This window comes from Vanacampus margaritifer, chromosome 6 (genome assembly GCF_051991255.1).
Source record: "Vanacampus margaritifer isolate UIUO_Vmar chromosome 6, RoL_Vmar_1.0, whole genome shotgun sequence".
NCBI classification, from domain to species: Eukaryota; Metazoa; Chordata; class Actinopteri; order Syngnathiformes; family Syngnathidae; genus Vanacampus; species Vanacampus margaritifer.
Window position 1 is genome coordinate 16,321,190 of NC_135437.1, and position 6,143 is coordinate 16,327,332.

Consider the following 6,143-nt stretch of genomic DNA (forward strand, 5'->3'; position numbering starts at 1 on the left):
TCACAAAAGACAAGCAACAACTTTGGTTGTTGAATAGCCATAAAATGTGACATCTCATCGGATTCAGTGATGCCAACATCCCCGGTAAGGAAAGATTTTTCAGAAAATGTTAGACTTGGCTCATTTTACTCATTCACTCCCAGCCATTTTCACTGAAGCAACCCCCTTCGCTCCCGGCTGTTTAACTGGATTTTGACTGATTTTGCAAGGTCCACAGAATATTCTGTTCTATTGCTATAAAAACATGGAATTTACCAAAAGAAAGATTAGAGTCTCTTCTGTCAGTATATTTGTATCTGTTTCCGTTTTGCAGCGATTAGCATTAGAATATAGCTAAGTTTCATCATTATTCACAAACCTGGTGAAAGCAATGGGGGGAAGAGCTTTTTTTTCAACATGGCCCTGGCTGACCTCTTATACTCTGCTGCCACCTGCTGGCCGTTTTTGGAAATAACTACCATTGCTTTAAGCGACCTCTTCAGGTCAGAAGCTGTACCAAAGCCTTCTGTATGCTCTAGCATAAAAAACAACATAAAAAAAAAGAAGAAGCATAAATACGTTTTGGGGAGTTCAGGACAAAGTATTAAAAAGGTTTTGGGTTTGAATGTGTTAAGGGCTGAACTACACTTTTTCCACTTTGAGCAATACAATTCATTCTCCAACAGTTACATACAAAAATACATTTTTGGCAATAGGCGCTAATGTAACTAGCATGTAGCCAAACACATGAGCTACACACAAATTCACATTTATTTCCTGCAATATAAAACCAGTGGCATACATTGTCGCTGTTCGTCTTCCCTCCCCATTATGTCTTCAAAGGGTTAGTGGTTTTATGTAATTGTCTTTTTCTTGTACAGCTGTTGGCTTCTTTTAATACTTGCGTGTACTTGTGAGACTTTTCTTCTGTAACAAGCCCTCAATACATAATTTCTCAGGATGACCACTCTTAACCCAACTTTCAGCGTAATAACATCCCCCGTGTACCGTCCTACAAACAGTGGAGTAAATGTGCTATTAACATATTGAGCAAACAGCGAGCTACCCCCCCCCCCCCCCCCCCCAAAAAAATCAACTACAAAGACACCCAGGAGTATCCCATTGCAGGAAATAGCTCATCTCATTTTCTCTGTAACCGATTCCAGGAAAGGAGCTACATGAGAGAAAGAAGTCAAGCGGTGGGATTTAGACCACTGAACAAGATGGATTCTTCCAAATTCTAATTGCACAACAGTTGATTTAATTGGGATCCATTTGGCTGACAAAAGAAAGCGAGAGTAACGGGCCGGCGAGGGGTGCCTCTGGGGGCCCGGGGCGAACACCGAGTGGCTGGGCTCGGCGCTCGGGGACGGATCGCTTCCAAGGCGAACCGTGGGAGCTGGAAGGATGGATCCAGGCGGTGGGAGCGAATTGGAGGGGGGGGGACTAAATTCATGGCAGAGTGAGGAGATTTCACTAGAGAGGTATCTTTATTTGGAGAAGGGGGCCCGTTTTAAACCCAAAGCTAAACTCCCACTCGGCCCTGTAATGTGTAACGCGACTCCGACCCCGAGATGAGACGAGTGGATATGGTTCAGCGGGACTTGTAAACGGGCCGCCGTTAGCGTGACCCCAACAAATTGTCGGAATCACAGAACAGAAAGAACAGAGCGCAGAGTGAAGGATAATATTTAGGACTCAAATGGATCAAAAGGGAAGCTCGGAGGTCCAACACAATCTGTATGTACAATTTGTTTTGGATTGTGTAATAATGTATTCATTTTCATAAAATGTATATTATTAGAAATGTTTCAAATAGACATAATTTGAATTTTAACTTCCTTCAGGGTCAACAAGGTAAACGCAAATAGTGAAACCTTAAAAAGTAGGGCTGTTCGAGACCACTTTTTTTTCCAGACCGATACCAGAAAATTAAAAACAAGAACAATGACGGCTAATTTTAAATATTGGGATATACTCTATATGTATCCCAATGTAGCATTTTGCCTTCAAATTTCATTAAATTAATGGTAATTTTCTATTCTTCAAATTTCAAATTTTTAGTGATTGTAAAATGGCCACAAGAGGGCAGACGATACTGGTATCAGCCGCCGCCACTGCGAGTACCGATACCTTGAAATAAGGCCTGGTATCGGAACAATAGCTGGTATCGGTACTCTCCCATCGCTATTAAAGTCGTAACTGCCATTTACATCATTGGGGGTCAATCCATTCATTTTCTACACCACTTATCCTTATTTGGGGTTGAACCTGAGCTGGAGCCTATCCCAGCTGACTTTTGACAAAAGGCAGGGTACACCCATGACTGGTCGCCGACCGGTCCTAAAGAGTCATGTAAGTGTTAATTTGTTAATATAGAAACATAAAAACAATGGCAATTTGAAATGATTCATTTAATAACAATTAACCACAATTTAAGTGAAAAAAATTAATTCAAGATTCAAGAATAAAAAAAACTGTAGCATTGAGGAATGAAATTCTTACTCGCTAATCTCTCTCAATTTATGTAAAAAAAAAATTTAAAGATAAAAAAAGGAGCAATTTTAAATTTCATTACTTAATGAATAAATCGTGTAGGTAGACGATGTGCATGCTAAAAATATAAAATCACAGACAATGTAAAAAAATAAAAATAAACAAAAAGGACAGTGTATTTGAATTTGATAGTTGTATCAGTCTTGCAAAAAATAAAACAAAAATATTGTGTACATAATGTGCAAAGATGCAGGCCTTCAACTATTCACGTATTGCTGTGAGCAGGATTACCAAAAGAAAAATATTGCACAGTGTTGTTGCCAGACAGATTGTCATTTGCTTGATGGCGTGTGGTAGCGAGGAAGGAGAAGAGACTTGTGATTGGTGGTGGAGAGATGGTTATGTGTGGTGTGCTTTATTGATCATCTCGAGTACACCTTGCACGATAAGTTTGTATTTGATTTGAAAATCGGGTTATGTGAATTTTGCATTACAGTTAACATTAATCACATTAGGTATGTTTAACCCGTGGGCAGTATTTTATTTTGAAATGGCTTGGTCAGAACCAACAAAAAGCCAAAAAATGGTCACAATAACGCCTAGGGGTTAAAGGTCACATTATTATGTTTTTGTGGGGCCCGATATAATTTGGCTTTTGTTTCTGGTGTTTGGTTGTCTGCAGTTGAAAAATATAGTCAGCGGCGCATTGCAGCGAGGAGGGGAACGCAGGTGTTGCGGTGTTTTTACTGCCTCTGCAGAGAGGAAGGGTAGGAGAGCGAGGGCACATGACCTGGAGGGGGTTCAGAGGTAGGGGCCAGACCTTCACAAGGCTGCTCGGGGGGATACAGCCACTGCTTATCTCTTCCTACACTTTTACTTCTTTTTTATCCTCTTCCACAGTACTGCTTTCATTTCCCCTTCCTCTCACTTTAGCGGGACGAGTACTCCTCCATTATTTCCGACCAAACGCCAGCTATTGTCTTATCTGCTGACATGCATTTTTCGAAGGCTGAAAACACTCCCTTGTTTTTCCCTCTTTGTTTTTTTTTTGCAAATATCTGAAACGATTGTCTTTAGTCGTTCAATGAGTCCTGATCAATGGAACCGCACACACTAAAGACAAAATATTCTCTTTTGACTTCACCGTTACAGTAGCGGTGACTTTTAATCCGCACACATCGTGTGTCGGGCTTGCCCTCACCTTGCCCGCCACTTAAAGAAGCAATCTCTCACAAAGTCCCCCCGTAAAGCCCGCTTGAATGTGCGCGGCGCTGATGGAGAATGGGCCCATTCCCGATGTAAATGAAGAGATGCATATCAGTGTTAATCCATTGCTTTGTAGTCACGGCCATACCCAAAGTCTGTCTAATTTCCCCCTCACGCTCCCTTTTGCAGCCAGGAGTGTATCGATCGGCAGTAATTGAAGTGTACTTGATAATCCGTGAGGCAATTGGGGGGGGGGGGGGGTGTTCAGAGGGAGACCCTCAACTCTCACATCGATGCACAGAGAATGGGGCTCAGGGGTTGTGTGTGTGTTTTGAGTGTGCGGCGCAAAGGGGGAGGAGAAGGGGAGTGGAGAGGGTGCGCTCTAATGTATGGGCGGGTAAGGCAACACCCCCCCTCGCGGCTTCTTCTCAGCTGATTAAACTCATTGAGGAGCAGACAAGTGGAACAAATAGATATAAAGGTTTTTGCCTGGCAGCTTACAGCCGTCGCCGTTTCTTCACTGAAACGGCGAGCGAGCGCATCTACATGCTAAGCTTGTGTGCTAACATTTAGCCAGCGCTGGGGTTCGCTTTTCACAACACAAACTACACTTGAATGCTCTTAAATGGGGATAGAGGTTAGCATGTCTGCCCAACACTTTGGGTTTGAATTTTGTCTGTGCTTTTCTTGTTCACACATTCCAAAAAACATGCATGTGAAATTTATGAAAGACTCCAAATTGTTCGTAGGTGTAAATGAATAGTCCTTGAATAATTTACCCCCTAAATTGGGGTTGTAATTCGATTTTTTTTGTCAAAAGATGACGACAAAGCACCAACAACTGAGAAGATCATAAAACACCAACACCATGCATCTAGCATGTACACAGTCATGAACCCATGTTGCATAAACCCTGTATGTCATTAAATTACTGAACATACAAGCCACTTTCACATTAGTATCATAAATCGTATTAGCTAGCATACTAGCTCAAACAACACGCTAGTTAGTACCAAGTGATGTGACGCACATGGGCAAACAAATATGCGCTCGTTTTACACAAACTAGTAAGTTATTAAACGCACCTTTTAGCATTTATACACTAACAAATATGATTATTATGATTATATATTATATATTAATATATATGGAATACAGGCAAATTGTAGCAGCAATACTACAATTGTACTACACGGGCTATTATGAGTAGCATACCTGTGGGAGTAGAAACATTAACTTTTTTGTGATGCCAAAGGTGCATTCAAGAACCACAACAAAAAGGGAACATCTCAAAAGCTGAGTTGAAAAACTGTTGATAAACGCCAGATGGTGCCAAAGTAATATTTGTATTGTTTTGGCCTTAGTGTAGAAACAGCAAATAGATGAGATTTTAATCTCAGGACTAATATTCGTGTATACAATTAGGCTACTGTATTTTTCAGATTATGTTTAGCTTTGTAAAGGTTTGCTGAAAATGTGAAGTATTCACATTTCATTTGCTTTAGTGGGCCACATCAAATGATTTGGCGGGCCACATCTAGCCCCCGGGCCTTTAGTTTGACACCTGTGCTCTAAAAGATCATCCTCCAGAATTTTTTTATAAAAAATTAAAAATTAAAAATTTAACTAAAAAATAAAAAATTAAAAATATTTTTATCAAGCTTTTTTGTGCCTCTGACTTTGTTTGGTATTACTCGTCTATTTTTATAAAAAATAAATAAAAATAAAATAAAAGATAATCTTTGGCGTGCGGTGTGTTACGAGAGCTTTTTCCTCCCCGACCTGCTTGTCAATGTTGAACGTGTTCAATATTCCCGATGACGAAACCTTGTGTGTGCGGTCAACAGATTTGGGCTGAGCCACGGACTCCGTGATTGCGACGTGAAACGGAACGCTAGCCAATTAGGAAGTGGCCTGAAGCAATTGTGCTCTGTGCTGCGTTGATCATCTCAAGGACACGACACAACAAGCGCAGTAAGCACACACTTGCTGATTTTTTTTTTTCTTCTTTCTCGCCATGCGAGGGGCTTCACATTTCCGAAGCCGGAATGTTCATACTTACAGTCAGTGGTGGTTTTTGCATTGACATCAACAACTTGTCTTTACTGAGCACGGTGATTATGTGTGACCACTTGCTGAATAACCAACGGGAGCATTTAAGGCCATGCAGATTAAAGGAGATTATGTAAATATCTCATGTGATGATAATGATGAGAATACTGAGATTGTACAACTATTCAAAATGTCTCATTAAAAGGAAAAAAAAAAGCATCAATCGACAAAACATTTATCGTTCTTAAGTAATCAACAGTGAAATTTAATGCTTTTGGAGCTAGTGGAGTTTACATTTACAGTAACCAGTATAGTATACATAGTAAATTGTTTAGAGGACAATACTGTTGTTAATTATTGACAAGTATTGCCTTCAAGAGAAATGTTTACTGTTACAAGATAAGTAAAAA

At 40.3% G+C, this 6,143-nt stretch overlaps 1 long non-coding RNA gene across 1 annotated transcript in view; it reads left to right on the forward strand.

The window, feature by feature from the left end:
* The window catches only part of LOC144054108 (uncharacterized), a 113,392-nt gene extending 107,452 nt beyond the window's left edge, over positions 1–5,940 (forward strand). Inside the window, exon 7 of the long non-coding RNA XR_013294602.1 lies at positions 5,529–5,940. This is a non-coding gene — a long non-coding RNA (uncharacterized LOC144054108). The remainder of the gene's footprint in view (positions 1–5,528) is intronic.
* Positions 5,941–6,143: the final 203 nt, after the last annotated feature.